The sequence below is a fragment of the Prinia subflava genome, chromosome 2 (genome assembly GCF_021018805.1).
Source record: "Prinia subflava isolate CZ2003 ecotype Zambia chromosome 2, Cam_Psub_1.2, whole genome shotgun sequence".
Taxonomy (NCBI): domain Eukaryota; kingdom Metazoa; phylum Chordata; class Aves; order Passeriformes; family Cisticolidae; genus Prinia; species Prinia subflava.
This window is the reverse complement of record NC_086248.1, coordinates 101,352,801-101,373,949: the sequence shown is the minus strand read 5'-3', so window position 1 is coordinate 101,373,949 and position 21,149 is coordinate 101,352,801. Positions and strand designations below refer to the sequence as shown.

The following is a 21,149-nucleotide window of genomic DNA, read 5'->3' as shown; positions in this document are numbered from 1 at the left end:
AAGAAAGATGATAGACTTAACTAGGCCAAGGCCAGTGGTTCCTTGGGTGTGGGGGTAGGAAGCAGGGTTATACTGATGTGCAAGGAGATGGGTAGGGCTGATGGGTGGGCACAGAGGTGTTCAGAAGGTCTCTGAGAGGCCCCTGTGTTACACCAGATATAAAAACAGGTTTTTGGTCTTTATTTTTGTAGAACAAGACACTACCCCATGGACTGGGTGAATGCTCCGCTGTATTGATGCTCATGTGTGACAGTGGGCTTTGCCAGATTCTTGCCCTAACTTTGTCATTTCTTGCTGATTTAGCAGAACTATTGGTCTGGAACTTATCAGACTTACTCACACTCATTTCTTAACATTTACTTTTCTCTCTTCAGCTGTGGTTTTGTGGTCTTCTAACAGAAGGGGTCTTTGTGGCAGAATGACTGTAGGAATGCACTCCCGCACCTGAGCAGGTGGTTCCAAATAGGGAAAAGGAGTTTCAGTTTTACCCCTAACTTATGGAAAAGGAGAACTTTCCAAAAATTTCCATTCTTCACTCATCGGCACTGGCCCAGAGCCAGCACAGGGGCATTGGTTGAGCTTTGTGCAACCTCAAAACCTGTTGCTAATTTCACTGGGCATGGTGCTAAAAAGCACACCTGGACCATTCAGTACTTAAAAGACTGCACAGAACTGCTCAACTGCGTTCTTGGACTGCCTTAGCAGTTAGGAGTGTTCTCTACACTGTGTTTGACTGTTATTTCTTTAGTTTGATACTGTTTGTTATTTTGTCATTATTAAAACCTTTTCTTTTACAAAGCACGTCCAGAGAAGTTGTCTCACTGTTGTTAAGCATCTCTGAGAAGTTGCAGGTCAACCCTCAGACTTGATACATCTTCAAGGGGTGCTTATTACACACTGGCCATGTGTAAGACTGTGTCAAATGACATTCTCTGGTTAAGGACTTCAGACCTTGACTACTTATAGACTAAAAGTTAATATAGTTGCATTAAAAGAACCCCAACAAAACCTCCAAAAATTCTACTGTCTTATCTTTCATAGATATGTATTAGATTCCCTAGCAACACCATAATCACATCGTTCTTCTTCCTTGCCCTTGGTTCTCCTTTACTGTTCGGTTGACTTAGCTCTTTTGTAGGAGTGGATTAATCTTCACAGAAATTCTTGGAATCTGTGTTTATATTGCTGTTAAACATTGTATGTGAGAATTCCTGAGTGATTCCTGACTGTCCTTCATTGTTGCAATTGTTCACATCAGCTTTTCTTTGTGCTTTTACACAAGAGCGTTGCTGACTAGGTAAGAAGGCCTCATGCCCTTCACGTGTTGGTGGCGGCTTTAGTGTTTCAAGGCAAAAGAATAGCCGATAGTTGGAGGTGAAACCAACAGATAAGGGTAGAAGAGAGATTTGTGCTGCTGTCACTTCAGCAAATCTTTGTTACCTAAAGCCTTCTAGCCTCAGATGCTGCTCTTACTCAATTGTCACTGTCTTTTTCCATTTCAGTCCAAAACTGCCCATGGCTGATCACAGTTGACATGTGTCCCTGTGGAGATGGGTTAGAGAGCTTCACAATCTTGCCCACCCAGAAAGACCACAGGGACGTTTTTACTGTGTTTTACCCTGTGGAGTTTTGGGCTGTTTGCTGGGTACTAGGAGCATCCAAAGTGGCAACCAACAAAGAAATCTGTAACTTTGTACTTTGATGTTAAAAAGCCCTTTTGTTTTAAATTCCTGGAGTACTGCAGGTTACCCTTGAAGCTTATAGCTCAAACCTCAAAGTCCTTCTCCCTCAGAATTAAGAAAGGATGAAAAAGCAAACAGAAGTGTGCAGGTAACAGAGATCAGTGCAGGTTCATCCAGCAGTTCAGTGCTTGTGTTGGGCCTGCAGCTGAAATCTGAGGCATTCCAGATCAGTTTTCTCTGCCTCATCTCCCTGCCATGGTCAAGTCACCTGGGCAGTGATGGAGATCTTCAGTTGCCTGGGCACGGTGCAGTTTTGTTGTACTGCTTTAAACTCCACAATAATGGAGAAGGTCTGGTTGTCAGGCCCATTCTGCACTCCCTGGAGTGTATTGCTGCTGTTATGGTTTACAGATGGCACGGAATAACAACATGACTACCTACTACCCTTTTCCAAAACAATCTTCTCCAGGTGGTGTTTGCCTTTCTGGTTCTCAGAGTAATCAAACTTGGGTCGACCCATGTGGTAAGCAGGGACTTTAGCTACTACACTACTGAGGAAAGTCGTTTTGGGAAAGGGTAGTTGTTTTGCCAACATTGTTTTGAGAAGAAGCTTTCCTAAGAAACTTTTCCCTTGGGAAAGGAGTTAGCAGCTACCAGCAGGCTGAAATCTCTAAGGCCCAAAAATATCAGGCCCACAGAGCTCAAATTAATTTAGTCTCCTTGATATTTTTAGCTTTGAGTAAATTGCTTTTGAAATATTACATTACACGTTTAATTCTGACAATGTTATCTGGATGCCATCCAGGGGGACCTGGACAAGCTTGAGCAGTGGGCCAGGTTGAATCTCAGGAGTTTAATAAGGTCAAGCTGCACCTAAATTGGGGCACCCCTGGTATCAACACAGGCTGCAAGCGGGTGGGCTGGGGGATGATTTTATGATCTTTTTAATTCCCTTTGGGAATACATGGGGTTTTGCAAAGTGTGATGTTGAATATATACTTATGAATAAGAAGGTGTATGTACACATATATATAAAATATGTGCATAATCTTCAGAGACTTTTCAAATGGAAAATCTGGAATTACTGCTGAATGATATCTTTGCTTTGGAAAAGCCTCTTTGTTATCAGCTGTACGTCACCTAGCTCACTGCCTTACACATTACGAATGAAGTAAAATTATTATTTAGATTCTTGTCTGAGAAACTCTCCAAATTGTTAAACATACATTTGTTTTTTACTCCAGTAGCAAGCTCTCTTGACAATATGCATTATTTGGTCAGGATAAAATTTTAATTGAAAAAGAAAACTCAAATAAATAAATAAATAAATAAATAAATAAATAAATAAATGTAGACTGGATTGATCCACTGTGGTTGTTGACACAATTAGATCCAGGTTGCACTCAGAACCTAGTGCTAAATCACTGAACTTCAAGTAATGATAAGCTGTTTATAAATTGCAGTTTTAAATTCCTATTTTCTTTTGTTTAAGGAAACTAGGCTTGTCTGTGTACCAGTATATCCATTTTGTATGCAAGCATTTACAGATAGGATAGAACTTTTGCACAAATTTACAAGTTTGTATCATGAAGATCTGCATTTTCTCTTGCATACAGACAAATTCACACTTGCAAAATCAAGGCATAAATTTGAGTATGTTCAGTTTGGTTCTGCCCAAAAGACAAAGCATGCATTTAATATTTATCTCACTGGAGATCAGTTGGAACTGTTGAATTAATGTTGGGAGTTGCTTATTTTCATAGTGTTAGATCAGTATGAATAAGACTTCCTGCATTTTATTGTAGGTGGGAAAGGTGTATCAGAAAAAAATAATATTAATTAATAATTTCCTGGGTTTATCAGCCATCAGGCTCCCAGTGATTCACTCAGGAATACAGGTTGAGGCCTACAAACCTCAAGTTGTAGGGAATGGGAATGACCCTTTTTTGCTTGTTCTGATTGATTCCAGGATCTGCATTTAAGCATAATTTTAATTCTCTGAGTTTTATCAGATGCTCAAATTGCAGAAACTAAAAATATCCTTGTCAGGCTAAATTTAAATCTAAATTAAATCAATTGTCAAAGGCTGACAGCCAGATTTTCTGCCTGTTAATGCAGAACTGGGTATTTCTGCCATGTTCCTATTTACTTTGTCTTCCAAACCCTGATTTCAGGTGTGACTGACCTTAAAATGTTCCTTTCTTCTCCACTTGCATAGATTATTCTGAGGTATTTGAAGAGTGAGACAAGCCCAATGAAGACAACTACAAGAATGGAATATGTTACACTCAATGACTTCATTCTTGTGACAGATGCTGTTCCCATCTCAGAAACCCACATCATCAGTTGGCCAAGGGTAAGTTAATTAGGACAAACACATTCCAGGTACTATTTTAGCTTATTTTCTGAAGGAAAAATTAGGTTTGCTGCCTGCCAGGGCAGTTCCTCCTGCACAGCAGAATCTCTAGAAAGTAATGTCAAGTTTTAAGCACTCCAGGCAAAAGGTTGAAGATCAGAAAGATAAATTTCTACAAGTTTCATGAAAATCAGTGGCTTTTTAGAAACAAGAGATTCTGACTGCTGCATCCTCAGGGAAAAAATGGGTAGGTAGGGTATTTGTTCTTGTTCTTTTTTGCCTGCACTTCACTGTTGGAATATTTCTGGAGGTGTTGAGTATTCTATAATTGTCCAGTAGCTGCTGTGATTCCCTTTCTTCTGGGAACAGTTAAGGGGTTACAAAGGTTTCCAATTGTCTCAGACAAATGTCGCAGAAAACACTGATTAAATTATATTTGGGGCTAACAGACCGAGAAGGAACTCCAGATTTGTTCTGGAATAACAAAGTCAAATAAATTTTTACTCTGCTAACTAAAATTAAAATAGCAATAGATGTAAATAAAAACACTGAATCTACTCAAGGCTCTTCTAAATTTTTTTTATTGTCAAGACACTGTTTAATCTGGTGATTAAACAGACACTGGTCTCCTGAGTACAACAGTTTTTTTCTCTCTTACCTCATCTTTCTCCAATATAAGTAATATATTGGGCTCATGGATGCATAAGTGAATCAAAAATTTCTCATTTCAAATGGGCAGCAGTGGAGTTTGTAGGCATTTCAATTGAGCCATTTAAAAAATTTATGAACACTCTTCTGCCAAGCAGAAATAAAACTGTTTTCATTTGCTTTCTGCAACTTCACCTGAAGAAACAATAAGAAAGCACAGTTTGTTTTCAGCCCATTTATTTTTGATCATGCCTAAAAAATAATAGTAGTAGTTCTAACTGCAAGTAGTCCTTCTACCAGATACACAAATAATTCAAAAATGAGCCCACTCCTTCATTGCACTTGATTTGTGTCCAGTAAGAGAGTGATTGAGGGAGTTTGAGCAAACTAATGCGTTATATCAGCTCCTTTTAGATTAAATTTCTGAGACAATTGTAAGCAACTCAAAACAAAATGACTCCCTCATCAATGGCTAATTTATTTGACCTTTTTAAAATGCAAACACTTTAGGTAACTGCCTTAAATATCTTGCATAGGATGCTTGATTTAATAAATCTAGTTTGCTTTCTTTTATTTATTTTATTACTTATTGTGTGCTTTCAAAGTTTTCTCCAGCCCCTTCCCTAATGTAATGGAATTGAAAAGGAAAGCAGATGGCTGTCAGATGGCAAGGCAGCTCTGACACTAACCAAAATGAGTAGGCTTGGGTATTATTTAGCTGTCATAAACCAGATGCCTTCACACTGTTTCATGATGTTTTCACAGAGGTTCCAGTACAGATCTGTTCCCCCTCACTGAACAGCTCTCTTGGCCTCCTTCTCATGGAAATGACCTCTCCTTTTGCAACTACAACAATCATGGAGAATTAAATTCGGAAATAGAATAAAGTATTTTCACATAGTTTTAGAAATGAAAGATAAGCATTTTTATACTGATTTTAGTTGCAGCTGCAGCCTCAGCAGCCCCACTCTCTACTTCCCTCAGCTGAGCAGAGTGATCTCTGCACTGGAGACTTCCACAGCTCAGCAGGACTTTGCCAGGGGTATTGGCCTTGCCTGACCGTACATCTCCACTTAGGCCACAAAATGAACAATTTCCCACCTTTGTGGAAATAAATTCTTTGCAGTATTGCTAAACCAGTGAACCACAGTGACAGAGATAAAAATGCCAGGAGTGTCTCTCTGTAGTCCTAAGCACCTGTGAGGAGATGAATGGGAATGGGGTGAGGTCAGCAATCCTAATGTGGTTCAGAGGTTCACCAGGGGGTGAAAAAGCAATATTGGCCTGCAGAAAGAATACTCTTTCTATTAAAAAAAAAAAAATTAGAAATCACCTGAAAGGAAAAAATTAGGAAATTAAATCCCTGGGCTCAACATGGAGACACATAAAAAGCACCTTATTAGCATCACAGATACAATGTGCACACCCTGGAATGTAAAAGGAGAGTGGAGAGCCCCAATAATGTGTTCAAGAGATAACATGCATTATTTTATTGAAACTAAAATATATTCTTTAGAAGCACACTCTAAATTAAAAAAAAAATCTAATTAAATGGAAGGGTCTTTGGCAGATAAGATAAGCAAGGTAGAAATTTGAAGAACTAATTTTCAAAGGTACAAAGACAAGGAAGAACTGGTGTAGGGTGATTGGAGGTAATCTGCCTGTTGGAAAAAACTGGATCTATTGGACCTCTGGAGCAGAAAGAGCAGCTGAAATCCTGGCAGCTGCAGAGTGGTACAAGTTTCTTTGTACCTGACAAAGAGGGTCCTGCCCTCCCTGGGCCAACAGGAAGTTTTATATTTGACATTACAAGATGTGGATTCCTTCTGGGGAAGAATTTTTTAAGCCAGATAAGCTTTATTTTGGGGTTGACATCTTTGAGATAACAAACACCAAGATAATGAGTAATAATGAATTGTTGTTTTATAATATCTGTACGTGGGCTGAGGCATGAAGGGGCAGGTAGGATTATTTTAATCCATAATTCATGTTGTCAACTTCAACCTACAGATCTCTTTCTGTTGACTTCTCTCTGTGCTGGAAATCTATTTGTGAAACTCTTCTGCCTTCAGGCCTTGATCAATTTGGCCTGCAACAACAGTTAGGCTGGGTTTTTTTCCCCCTTGTATCTTCATTTTCCCTAGTCTAAGCAGTTTCTATTCTTGTGCTTTAAAATCTCAGTGTCATTTTCATTTCCACTAAAAAAATCTCAACATTTTGCTGTTTTGCTAAAACTCCCCTTAGACACCTGTTTTATAGATAGAACTTCCATTAAAGTTGGACAGAATTATAAGGATTGATTTTGTTCCATTGAATTTAATGAGATTTTGTAATTATTTTTTTCTGGAAAATGGTTCACAATCTAAATTTTCTGCTGTTGGTATTTAGCAGTTCTAAAGTTGCTTGAATTAACTATATATCTATTCCTTCTTCGCTCTCAGCTCTACTTCATCAGTTTTGTTACTTGTGTTTAGTTATCAGACAGATATTTAACATTTCTATGTCTTAGCTCTGTTGAAGCCTTCAGAGCTTTCTCCAACAGCACATGAAGGAAATATAAAAGGTATTCTTGTGGTATTGGGTTACAAGAATTCTGTAAAAGTTATCCTTTACATCACATTTGGATAGAAACCCCACCTCTGATACTCTGTTCAGCTACTTCCATAGTGATAACTGCCCACCCATTGACACTTTCTTGCTTTGACTTAAAATAATCATTAAGATAACTGTCATTTCTTTGTGGCTACATGTGGGTTTTGATAATAATATTCCAATTTCTTAGCTCTCAGAAACAACAATAATAGTACTGATTGCTAATAATATGAGTTGGTTCTGTGCAGCTGTCTAAATTGCTTTATTTATCTAGTTGGCTTTTACTGATTAAAGAGATTTTGCAGGTTCATCAGAGATGGATTATAAGTCTGTCTTTACAGACAGAAAATATAAGCTGTTAACAAGCTCAACTTTACAGTGAGCCCATGTATGGTTCTGTTTTAAAATGTTAAATGTTTTCTGGTTTAATCTCATTACATTTGGACAATGCCCTCAGGCACATGGTGTGACTCTTAAGGGTGGTCCTGTGCAGGGCCAGGAGTTTGACTCAGTGGGTCCCTTCAAATTCATAAGATTCTTTGACTCTGTGATATAAGTCCAAACCCATCATGCCAACAGCTTTTATTCTTTTTTTTTTTCCCTTTTCACTTCACAAAAGAATCTGTTTGTTTAGTTCTGACTCCCTCATCAAAATAGTTCTGAACAGCTCTGGTTAATCAGCATCTGACAACTCTTTAGATATAACTACAGAATGTTAAAGGCTGATTGAGCTGAAGTTAATTTCCATTTGGCTTTTGCCTTCCAATTATTGAGTGTCAAAACCTCTCTAGCACAAAAAGCTTGCAGGGCCTTGCTGTAGGCAGGACATAGCTCAGTAGAGTTTAGCAACCACAAAAGAAATGTTACAGCTCAAGTGATTTGGAAATATTTGAAAGCTGAGAAACTCTGCTGCTTATGACAGTATAATGAAAATTATCAAACCCCCTCAAATTTACCAGGCCTGGGGCAGGTTCTCTCTTGTTTAACTGGTTCTAAATAAGAGGAATTGAAATCTGCAGAGGTTTATTTTGACATTCTTATTGAGTATGCAAGTAGTTGATAGCCATTTGTAATTCTTTTGATAATTTTTTTTAAAATGCAGGAGAAATTGCTAATTAAATTTTAAATGTTTAGGAAAGGACTCCCCCTGCCAAGGATTTTTTAAATAGATCTTAATATGGAAACAACCTGTGATTTCTGTTTCTGAAGATGTTGGCAAAATCAGGACATTAGGCTCTGGTGGTATTTGCTGTTTTTAAGTAAAGAAATCCACTAGTAGAGAACTGTCATAAAAAATGAGATTTTCTAGGATAATCTTTTGAATCTCAGAGAAGAGACAGGAATCACTGCTTTTCTTGCATTAGAAAGCAGGAATTCAGCCTAACTTCCCTCATGAATTCCTTCACATCCAATGCTTGCTCTTGTTCTTTAGGAGAGATTTTAGAGTAATCCCTTTGGTGCAGTTGGGAATTGAGTCCATTGCCCAGCTTCCCAGGTTGGAATAGAAAAGGTGGCTAGTACTGTTTGGACTGATTTTTTTTGGATGTGTGATGAGTGATATGGTCGAGTAGTTTTGGGCAGAACTCAGGTCAAACACCATGCAGGATGTGAAGTCTGTCATGTCATTGCACTGATGTATGTGATGCCTATAAGGATTCCTATATACAGCCATATCTTTAAGCTGTAGGAAGACAAAAAATTATCTGTTTGTAGGAAGTGTACTTTCCATGCAAACTTCCCTTCCCAGTGGGATTTTAGTGCCACAAAGGTAAAAGTGGCATACTGGAGCTACTTAAAATGGAGCATTTATTTACAGTATGTATTTATCTGACACTGCTGTGAAAAGTTAGAAATCCAGATGGGCTTTATTCCTAAAAGCAGAAGCCAGAATACTTCAAACGCATAAACTTGCACTTTCCATTTCTTCCTTTGGCAAAAATATTGTTCATCTATTTGTTTTTTTTAACATTCATTACTTTTTCAGTTTATAAACCCAAAGACCTTTTCTCTTCTAGATGTGTTTACGTTGCAGTAATACCAGCAAATCTCTAAGGAGAAACATGTCTCCAAGAGCTTTTAGAAAACACATGACCTATGTGTTTTGTTTAGTTTCTTTCCAGTGGTAGTCTTTGTTTTAGCTGACTTATTGAAGATGCTTGGAAGACTCACATAAGATTCAAGCTTTGTTAGGCCAGACAGTTTCACATCTCTCAACAAACTTACTGGACTTCTTTATTAACTATAGACACTCTTATCACATGGTGGTTGCTGCCAGAAGTCTCTTCAGTAATGTATAGATGCCGTGTGTTTTAATACTACTTAATTTTCTTTTTTTCCTTTTTTTCCCCCTTAGTGATGCTGCAGCTAAATTCTGTGTGGAAACCCATACACAAGAACAAAAGCAGTTATAACTCAAATGTATATCTTTCCTCCTATGGAAGTTGAGTTTTTATCGTCTCAGTGCCTTATTCACAAAGGCCTACATTTGTAGCACTATTTATCTTCCTGAAGGGAATTGTATCAGGCCCTGGAGATGAGTAATAACTTTTCTTAATCAGCCTTTTGAAAGACCATTGTCTTGTCTATCTTTTTTAGAATATCAACACAGTGGTGGGTGTTTTGTAGCATAATATGAAACAAGGTACTTGCTGCTGAGAGCTTCTAATTTAAACAAAGAAGAAGCAATCAGAAACGGGGCTGGCAAACACTGGCACTTGAAATTCAATGGCTGAATGTTTTCCACACTGAGGGCAAGAGTGAGGGGAAGAATGAGCAAGCACCAAATGGGTGAGAGTCCTCTGGTGCCTGCCAGTGTAATCTGCCAGGTACTGCTTAGCAGGCTGTGCTGGCACAGAATCAGACATTGCAAGTTGATGTAGCTTCTCCTTGTCTGTTTATTTTGCTGTTACATTCCTTTGATCTCTATCTCTCTATTATATAAAGATTCCACCTGTGTTTGCTGTAATATGCTGGGTCCCCATTTTTGTTGCTTTTCCTGATCTAGATAAATGGTATCCCTCAGAAGTTAAAATAATTTGAAAATAAGATTGAAGAAAACATTTTATGACGCAACTCCCATCATATGTAATATATTTTCAGTACATGATAAAAACATGCCTTTTTATACTTTAAGACTTGGGCATTTGTGAATGACAAAGAAGTAACTCTTAGAAGGTGTGTGACATGGCATTGATGTATTTGGAGTTCAAAGCCGCTGTTTGGTCTGCACTGTCAATAGTCAGTGTGTGCATATCTCTTTGTGTTACAAACATAGATCTCATCATTTCTTCTGTTGCATCACCAGCTGCTTTGTGGTTTGAATTTTCTGTTTTCAATTTCTCCTTACTCAGTGTAGTGGTTAGAGCCTGTCTTTATTGAAATGCATCTTGCTAATTTAAAGTTTTCTTTCCAATTTATCAGGTTCATATTGGGTTCTGATTCTGTCCCTTAGGCTGCTTGCACCTCTCCATTTTCTTATGCTGATTTAACACTTATACTCTCCAGTCCACCATCCAAGACAGTAAGGAAATATTAAATAGAATTTGGTAGTCAGTGGATAGTGGGCAGAGGTGAGTAGGCTGTTAAGTGCCCAGAGATGTGGCACTAGGCTAGAGAACCATTGCTCTGGTATTTATTTTTTTCTTCTTTCCCAGAAAACTGGAGACAGTGGACTTGCTGGTAGGGATGCAAAATTCCAAGGCAGATTTTATGCAAGCTTTGCATCCCAAAATTATTTTAAATTCCAGCAAACGCCTTTATCTTCATGTTATAGTTGCAGAGGGCAAAAGGTAGGCAGCATGTTGGTAACAAAGCCAGTGCTGGCAGTGCCCTTCCCTCAGCAGCTTTGCTCTGCTGTGCTTCCAGGGAAGGTGTCTGCCTTCCCTGGGTTTCCATGTGCCCTCCAGAAAAGCTGGTGCAGTAAAATCAATGGTGCACATCAAGCAGGCACCTCCTCTACCTTCATTAGCATTCCTAAAGTGCTCATTAATTGGTTAGTGATGCTGATATTGCTAACAGCAGAAAAGGAAGGATAAAAGGCAGATTATCTAGAATTATCACAGTATCACATAAAGACCTTTAATTTCTTCTCTAGTTGCTCCCCAGCTGTGAGTGATGTAGAGCACCCCTGTGGATGTGAGTTGTGTCTACCTCATCTCTGCTATTTGTTACACACAGGCAAGAGCTCAGTACTGCTATTTCATGACCATTGATTCAAGATAAGTGAATATGTCACACATGTGGGTTTATCTGTATATTTCTCTTATTTCTCAGCTCCTGCACTCATTGCAGCAGGAAAAGTGTTTTGAGGTTGAGTTCAATGGTGAGGATTTGAAGGCTGGAGAGGGTGGGGAATTAATCTTTATTTCAAAACAGGTGATGATAATGGCTTTAGTGCTTTCTCTGCCTCAGATGTTTTGAAGTTCTGCTGTTCTACTCTTGTATAACAAAGAGAGAAAAAAAGAGATAGTGTTGCCTATTTACTCTGTTTGATTTTGGGTAAAATGATAACTTTTTTAAACTTGAATCTAAAGAATTGTACTTTGAATCTAAAGATGAAATGCAATTCAGGGGTGAATTAGCTGTTTAATAAGAAGGGTTGTTATTGTTTTAAAATCAGAATTAATATAGATTGAGCTAGAATTGACCTCAGGTCAGTTTTCCAGTGTCTTGGTTTGAGAGACAGATATCTGCTAGGAAGGGGCAGGACCTCCCTAGAGATGGAGAATTCAAATCCCCTCCCTCCAAATTATTCCGATTAAAAAAATTTAAAGGAGCTTTCAGGAAGAGGTATGGGGTAGGAATAACAGTTCTTTACTAGTATATATGACAAAACGACAAACAAACAACAACTACAGCATCAATAATAAACAGAACCAAGAACCTTGAGGGCTTTCCTTTACAAAAGCCCAGAGCAGTTTGATCTCGGTGCCCCTGCAGGACTCCGAGAGGCTGAGCTGGAAGGGTGGAAAGTCCCGGGCTGGTGGATGAGATGAGGAGCTCTGTGCTGGTAGCTGGAATGGCAGGGGGTGTCCCGGCAGGGCTGGGCAGTGCTGGGCTACAGAGTAGCAGGAGGGTCTCAAAGGTCTGAAGAAGCAGCGGCGGTGGGGGGAGGCTGGAGAAAATGAGCTCAGGATTCCCGGGTACACAGCAGATGAGATAGATTTCCCAGGACGAGGCAGAGGCAGAGGGCAGCCTGACCGTCCTCCTCGGCGCTGAGAGCAAGAGTGCCTCCCCCTTCCCCAGATCTGTCTTTTCGCCTTTCCCAAAGCTCATCATCTCTCCCCTCTGAGGGACACTCCCAGGGACTCAGAAACAATAGGTGTAGCCTCGTGCTGCTATATCTCTCAAGTACCCCTTTTTGTTCTGACTAAGTAGTCATTAAGGCTTCTTGGAAACTTATGGGAAGAAATTCTGTGAGAAGAAAAAAAAACCAAATCTAACCCCCAACATCCAGGTATAAACATATATTGCAACAGGTGCTGCAATACTTCATAACTCTCAAAGTCTTCTGTGACAAACTCAGGCTTAGAATGAAGAAAAAGCCCAGAAATCTGATTGATAGGAATTTTCAAAGATTTCTCTTCTCTTAGGCTGTGGAGGGTAAATATTTAATCCTGATGCTAAAACCAATCCCAGATATTGAAATCTGAGGCAGAGTTTGCATTTATCAATGCCAGGGAAATATCCATCATCTGTCCCATGAAAAAAGGTTAGACCAGCAGTTAAGCCACTGCTTAGAAAGGCAGTGAAGAAAAATGAGTTGCTTTTCATGCAACATCACTACAGTAGTCTGCAGCTGCAAAATTACATCTCTTAAGGTTTTTTTTTTCAGCCAAAGTTCCTATGCAGCTGCAAAATTACATCTCAAGTTTTTTTTTTTCAGCCAAAGTTCCTATGCAGAGCAGTTCTGCTGTCTTCAGGCAGAGACCCCAAGGAGGGATGTAGTTCAGGATTTTCTTTCTGTGGTGAAGGCAAGCAGAGTTGGCAGATAGCTCTGACTTACAATTTTAAGGTTGCTCTATATTGCTGAGTGCACTGAACACAGGAAAATCTCAACAAGACACCTAAAACACCAACCCTCTCTTCTGTTTCACTGTGTGTTTCATATTTATTGGAGGACTAATGGGAATTCATCTAGCCCTGGGAGACTCCTGGCAGAGCTGACCCTAACAGAGAGATGGACCTGCTTTTCAAAGGGCTCTGTGTGTGTGTGTGTGTGTGGCAATTTGAAGATTTTCATGTGCATTCTGAAGTGCAATATAAAAATCACTGATGAGCTCTCTTGCTGCTTGCTGTGGGGAGATGTATGTAGATGCAACATCTTTATTCCTGTTTTGCTGAGTTCTTCATAAGTCTTCAGTCCTGAACTGCAGGGTGAGAGAATGTCAGTTTGATTGCCTCTTTTCAGAGTTTAACAGTGCTGGGTTTTGTAAACAATACAAAGAAAATCTTCCATCTCACTCTCCCTTCCCCTCTACATTTCACACCCAGTTTCATTAGGTTGTTTCACCAACTTAATTGCAATTTGCCCCACTCCACAGAAAGTAAAATAAAACTGTTTGTTTCCAGACTTTCCAGTGATGCTGTCTCTCAGTTCCAGGGAAGTTGGTGTATTCAGCACACCCAGGGTGTTTGGGGTGGAATTTTTTTTTTTTTTTTTTTTTTTTTTTTACTTATGGAATTTTTCCCCATAAGTTGCTCGGAGACTAACCACTGGGTGCTTGTGGGTACTTGACCAAAACAAAGAAGTGGCCAAAGGAGAGTGTAGCACCGGGCTACACCTTTTGTTTTTGGGTCTCTGGGAGTTTCTCTCAGAGTGGAGAGATAATGCGAGTTTTCGGGGAGTTAAAGGACAGAGCTGAGGGCAGCTGGTCTCTCTTGCTCTCAGCATCGGAGAGGACGGTCGGGCTGCTGCTCGCTGCGGGAAGAGTTCGCTGCCATCACTCTGTCCCGTCCTGGGAAATCTACCATCATCTGCTTGGGTGCTCAGGAATTCTGAGCTCGCCTCCTCCTGCCCTGCTGGATCGGCCCTGTCCTGCCATCGTGGCTTCTTCAGCACTGCTTTGAGGTTTTCTGCTCCTCTGTAGCCCCAGACTGCCCCGCCCTGCTAGGACATCTCTGCCGTTCCAGCTACCAGCGTAGAACATCTGATCTTATCCACCAGCCTGGGATTTTCCACCCTTCCAGCTTGGTCTCTTGGAGGCCCACAGAGGCATTGAGATCAAACTGCCCCTCACTTTGTGAAAGAAAGCCCTCGAGGTTCATGGTTCTGTTTATTATTAATGCTGTAGTTGTTGTTTGTTTGTCATACATACCAGTAAAGAGCTGTTATTCCTATCCCCATACCTCTGCCTGAAAGCCCTTTAATTTTCTAAATCATAATAATTTGGAGGGAGGGGATTTGAATTCTCCATCTCTAGGGAGGTCCTACCCCCTCCCTAGCAGATAATTGTCTTTCAAACCAAGACACAGGGGCAGACAGTGGCCAACCTCATCTTCTTCCTGTGTTTTTGGCCTTGTCTCTTACTGAAGAGGGACATGCCTACCCTAGAATACGCCTACACAGGACTTGACTATTCTGTGTATGTAGATTAAATGCAAAGCAACAACATTCATGAGAGGATTGTCTCTCCTGCTTTGTGCCAGGTTTTTCGATAGGAAGGTTCTAGAGTGAGTGTTTCAACATTTGTTGCTACTCTACTAAGCTCAATTTGTACTTAGGTTCTGTGTGCTCCACATTGTGAGGCACCAGTCTGGAAAACTGACTCCTGGAATTTGGGTGAAACAAAATAATCAGTCAAATTGACAAAGTTGGTCATCTCTTCTTTTTTGGACTGGCAGCACTATTTTCAAAGCAGTTGTTCAGCAATAGAGGAAATGTTTGACATTGCCTCTGTCCTCAGGTTGTCATAGTGATGAAGCTGCCAGTGACTTATGTGACTGTCCTCTGTCTGAATATGGCTCTGTAAGGGGTTAATGCTGCTGTGCTGTAAGAGATTGGGGGTGTGACTGTGCTCAGTGTTGTAGGAAATACAGCCCTCTCAGAAAGTTTGGGAATACCTTGGCAGTAACTGTAGGTTTACACGTGTCTGGGTTTTGCACACAGCATCTGAATACAGACAGGAAATAATGTCTCATTTAAAGCTCTTTTGCTGCTATGTTTAATATGTTTAATATGTTTATTCTGGCTGGCAGAATGTAGTTTATTACTTTAACAGTACTGAAGTGGTCTGCATTAGGCTGTTCACATGTCTTGCCTCAAAATAATTTGAAAAACTGACCAAGTGTGCAAGTTTTAACTGTCCTTCACACAGTTGTCCCTTATCCATTTTGTAGCAATATGTTTTGGAAACAACAGGTGCATTGCAGGGGTCACTCAGAGAAATGAATGCTTTTAGGCTTTTTCTGCAGCCCATTAAGAACACACTCTCTGTCTCCAGTGTCAAATGCGACTGTCTTTCTATCTCTCTCTCTCTCTTTTATTTTTTTTTTTTTCCCCTGAAAAGACATTTCTGTGGGTGCTGCAAGGAAAATTACTGTCCTTGCTGATGTTCAAAACCTGTCTGATCACATCACAAAGCTGTAATTGAGTACAGTATGTCATTCAGTACCTATAGTGTGTCTTTGGAAATGACACTCTTCAAGAAAGGTCTAATGACAAAGGGAAGCATGGAGTTCATTTCTCTTCTGCATCACAAGTTTTCTTTCCTCTGCTCCTCTGGGCAGAGGCAGACTTATTTTACTGTTGATGGTTAAGATTCAGAAGGGTACAAGCAGGTTTTTCTTCTGAGCACTGAGTTCTATTTTTTTTGGTTTGGCAAACCTGTTCTGTGGAGAGTGCAATGAATGTTTAAACTCCCTTCTCTTTAATCTCTGAACAGAAACCTATAAACTGATGCTACAAAATTATTTCCATTCTAGTCCAGCCCTTCCACTGCCTGTTAATATTTGCATGATGTTCAGTTCCGACAATGAAACAGTCTCTCACCTTCAGTAGATTCCTGAGCAACATGATTGCTTAAGAAGGGTTGAAGTTGGTTGAAAAAAACAATTGTTCAGGATTTCCCTGGATTGTCTTCATCCATCTATGATTTTAGCCCATTTTAAGACAGAGATGTCATCAAAGTACTCTGTATTTAAGGTGTGCACTGATGTTTAAGGTCAGATATACATTTAAAATAGTCAACTAAAAAGAAACGTTTTAAAATAAGCACCTTATTGACATTGCCTCCTCTAACTTAGATGAATTTTTTCCCATCTCTAAGGCTTTTGCACATCTGTATGAATCAGTGTAGCATTATTAGTCCTGTTACATCTTGGAAAATGTGAAATTCTCCTTTGAAATCTAATTCCTCCATCATAGCTCCTGGCTGTGATTACTTTCCACTGTATATCATGTTCTCTCACTGAGCATGGTCCCTTTCCTCCCAAGTTATTGCTCTGCAATATGATTTTAATCTAGCTCTCCCAACAAAGAAAAAATTTTAAAAAAATAATTAAATGTAGGAGCTACCAAAACGAATTAGAATTTATTTATTAAATTTATTTATAAATTTATTAAATTTATTAAATTCCAGCACTGATCATTCTCACTTTTGATAATTCCCTAATGAGAATATCACTTACATAAGAGAGAATGAGGAAAAAAAATATTTCTTTATATTAAAAAATAGTATGTAAGAAAAAAAATCCCTGGGGTTGATAATAATGTGGGAGCATCAATTCTGTCTTCTGTACTCTGTTGCAAATTTGGAGTTTTGTCCTTGTGCTTTTCTGGGGGAACAGTGTCTTTTATTCAAACAGTTCACCTTGTTCTGCCTGTCAGTGATTTGAAGCTCTCAGAAATATAATGACTGAGGGTTATCCAGCTCTTTTATTCCTTCCAGAGATGATAATATCCACTGCTGAAATGCAGTGTGCTCTGTATTGTGTCTGATCTCACTCACCAGGAATCCTCTGTACCTCCTGCTGTTGTGCTTCCCCAAAGCCTCAGGGAGGGGGGTTTTTCTGTGCTGAGTCTCTCTGATGGGACATATTTCCCTTCACTATGATATTTTTAGAGTTGCTGCTTCAAAAATGTGCTCACCTACTGATGTCTGATGGGTTTGAGTGGGGGGAGCATATGGTCTCCCAGTGACAGGCACTGGGTTTCCCTAACCTGAGAGCAACCTAAACTGCAATTCCCATAAACAAAACCAGGTTCCAAGTCAAAATCTAACAGTGAGCTCATCCTCATTATTGCACTTAGTTGAAAGGAACATTTCATCAGTCTAAATGTACCTTCCTGACTCAATACTCCGATATTCTGTACACCCATTATAATTTTTCTCCTCTTCTTTCCCTCTGCCAATTTAATTTGCTGTTACCTCCTATAGTGGGTGACACTTCTGTAGCTCTTAAAAGAGTTTTTGTTCTTATGTGCTAAAGTATTTTGCAAATTAAGGAACTAAAGCCCTTTTGTATGTAGGAGTCATATTTAACAAACAAGACATCAAAGTAACTTGCAGCTGATGACACATCACCATAATTGCTGGGATAGATTCTGCCAAACTAGGCAAGAATTGGCCCTTGAAATAATCATATGTTTTTCACTTAATTATATTAACACTTTCAGGATCCAAGGGCAATTCTTTTTAGCAGTAAAATATTTATTAATCCTCAGCTTCCGATGAACATGTATATTTTTGGTGACATTCTCTTTTTATAGGCAGAAATCCCAGCAAAAGTGCTCCATCCTGTGCTGTGTGAAGAATGGGAGCTATGAACTAAATGTTATTTTTTTCTGAATTTGATTGAAAGCATACTTCTTAAAAATATCTAGACAGGAAATGAGGTATTCTTTTTGTCTATTTTAATTACAGTGAATCTTTTATAATAATTTTAAAGGGTTTTTTTAACTGCTTTTACAATACTGATAATAAGTCAATGCAAAAAATGTTTCAAATATAAAATAATATTACAATACTAATAATTACAATATTAATAGTATTACAATAATAATAACACAAATGTTAAAACAAACCATGGGGGATATTTTGCAGGCCAAAATCCCATTTTTGCAGGATACTGAGTATTCATTTATCTCCACATCATGATATTTAAAAAATAAATTCTTTGGAAAAGTCTCTGACAAGACTCTGAGCTGGCAGCTCAGCATCTCAAACCAGAAGCATATATTTATTTTGTTCATTTTGAAAGCTGGGTTATAGCTGGGAAAACATCCAGTGGGATGCATTAGGCTTTCACATATCAGATAGCTAATTTTAAATCTGACCCTAATCATAAGTGTTGAGTGCTTAAAATTATGGCTCTGAGCGAAGCTCTTCTCAGGTTGTAATTTCACTTGCTCTACTATTGCTTCATAGAGTAACATCTGCTCCATTTTTGGAAAATTTTCACTTAATTTCCTTTCTCCTTAGAAGTGAAATTTGATAAAATTCTCCAGAGTTTTTAGTCTTTAAATTTTCTTTTACGCTTAATAACAATAACCTGCTTTACAGCTGAAAACCTCTCTCTACAAGAATATTTCATTCATAATATTGAGATAGAACAGTTTTCAAGAACAATCAGCAAAAATGAGGAATTTTAATTATGTTTCTGCACCATCTTCTTTCCTCTGGAGTTTTCTCAGACACGTTACTCCACTCAGCACTTTGCCAACACAAGGATTTTTGTAGTGATTTAGGAGCAGTTGTGTCTCTCTCTCAATTGAGCCAATGAGCTCAGGTTTTCAAGATAATAAATACTACAAGAACCTTTGCAAAGCAAAAATACTGCATAGGGATTTAAGCCCAGAAATGGTCACCTAATGCAAGCAAAGATTTTTTTCCCCCTTTAAAAAAATCCAAATCAGAACAGCAATAATTTAGAAGTAAATAAGTCATAGAAGTAACTTCTGTCATAGTAAGCAAGGATGATATTTTAAATACAAAGACTGATATTGGGTCCCTGGGGGGAGGTTGTATTAGAGGATCTATAAGTTCCAACCCAAACTGTGGCTCTGTGATTAGTATTTGGTTTTTTGTGAAAACCCAGCAACCCAAATCCTATTACTTAAAAGTAGTAAAACATATTAATTGACAGGACGAAACCGCCTTTAGCCCTTAATCTTTCCACAGGCTAATCATTCGCTTACCTTGGTCTCTGGAGAAGCACGTCCTGATTTTTGGAGATGTGAGCTGGCATCAGCTTTTCAGAGGCTGCCGTTGCACCTGTTGCCTGAATAAATTCCCATTTAATTATAAAGAAGATGTTGCTGTAGTGTATCTGCCAAGAGATATAATGTCCTGGCAGGACTTCCTGCCTGCCTGCTAACTCCGTATGGAAATGTGTTCTGTGTTAAAAATCCGTGGTTGGTCATAGTTTAGGGGCAGCACTGAAAGCCTGATTCAGTCAGGACGAGACACAGTTCACCATGAGGGGATTTTCATAAACGTATTGCTCCTGGCTATACAAGCATCTTGTCTCTCCTCCTATGGCCCTTCAGTCCCTCCCTCATCAATGATTAAAATATTCGAGCCTTGTGGGCCTGGGCATGTTCAAAGCAATGAATCTCAGCACAGAAAGGGTAAAAGGATAAATGTTCCTGTGGTAATGCCTTTACAGTGCATGGTGCAGAAGCAAAATTGGTCTTATTGTTACTGTCACATCAAGTGTTGTCAAGCCACATTCTGTCTCCTGTACAGTTATTGAAAAAGTTAATTAGCCCAAAGGGAAGCTTCTTTCATGTGGACAAGGCTAATGAAAACATTGCTATTTATGGCCTCATTTATGAAGAGTTTCATCATGGACATGGTTTTTTGACTGATCTTATTTAATATCTAGAGGCCTTTTCAAGAATTCCTTGAAAGAAAAAAAAACAACAAAAAAGTGTTTCATCACTTCTATCCTTCATTTTTTATAAAATAAGATTCCATTCCATCACAGAATCTAGGGGGATGCTGCACTGGAGATTTTGAGCCTAATTCAGTATTTAGAGTGAAAGGTTTTCTTTTGGCAATTTAGATAAAGTGAAAAAAATTAGGTGGAAAAGAATCTGTGACTAGTATAATTTTTATAGCTTGATTTATATCTACATGGAAAATATTGTTTAAGGACAGCCTAGGAGGTATCTCTGCTCCACTGCCTTTTCTTTGCTAGTAGCCAATACTGGATGTTTATGGCAATAATATAGGGACTAGAAAGTGCAGAGTTACATGTTTTTCTACTGTACATTCTCAATCTGAAGTGTAAAAAGTTATATATGAATTTTAATAGCCCTTGATGGACTTCCTGATTGGGTTTTGAGGTAATATATTTTAATTTCCACATTTTCTTATTCATCCCTTTATAATTCCAACACTTTGTGGCACTGAATCTCACAATATAATTCTGTCTTTTCTGAAATAAGAATCAGGATAACACATTGTTGCAGCCATGAAGCCTGAGAAGCCTCTCTGGTGGTCAGTTGCCTAAAGACAAAGAAATGCCTAGTCATGGTGACTAGACCAAATAACCCCTCTCCTGCTCTCAGACCTTCTCTTATCTCCCTGTAAGACTGTCATGGGTTGACACTGGCCAAATGCCAGTGCACCCATGAGTGTATGTTTTTCCTAACAACTGCTGTGGGATGTGATCAAGAACAGAGCAGAGCAGGCCCAAAACTTGAAAATAGAAAGAAAACTTTATTAAACTGCATAAGAACAGTAATAGAAGAGAAAAACCTAAACACACAAAAACCAGAAATAAAAACCTCCCAGAACATTTCTTCTTCTGCCCCAATTTCCACACTTCTATGCTCAAACCTTTATACTTACATGTTCCCTTCCATCTCACTAGCTCAAACAAAACCCTGGGTTCTCAATCAAAACAATCACCACTCAAAGAACTAA

The 21,149-nt window shown here is 39.0% G+C and overlaps 1 long non-coding RNA gene across 3 annotated transcripts in view; it reads left to right on the top strand.

Moving 5' to 3' along the window:
- LOC134547799 (uncharacterized) overlaps window positions 1-21,149 on the top strand; it is a 180,488-nt gene that overhangs the window by 49,817 nt on the left and 109,522 nt on the right. For 2 of the 3 annotated variants that reach the window (XR_010079609.1, XR_010079607.1), the window contains exons 3-4: window positions 3,901-4,038; window positions 11,372-12,541. This is a non-coding gene — a long non-coding RNA (uncharacterized LOC134547799). Of the gene's footprint in view, window positions 1-3,900; window positions 4,039-11,371; window positions 12,542-21,149 lie in introns of those variants that run through there. The other variant, XR_010079608.1, reaches the window with a different exon arrangement.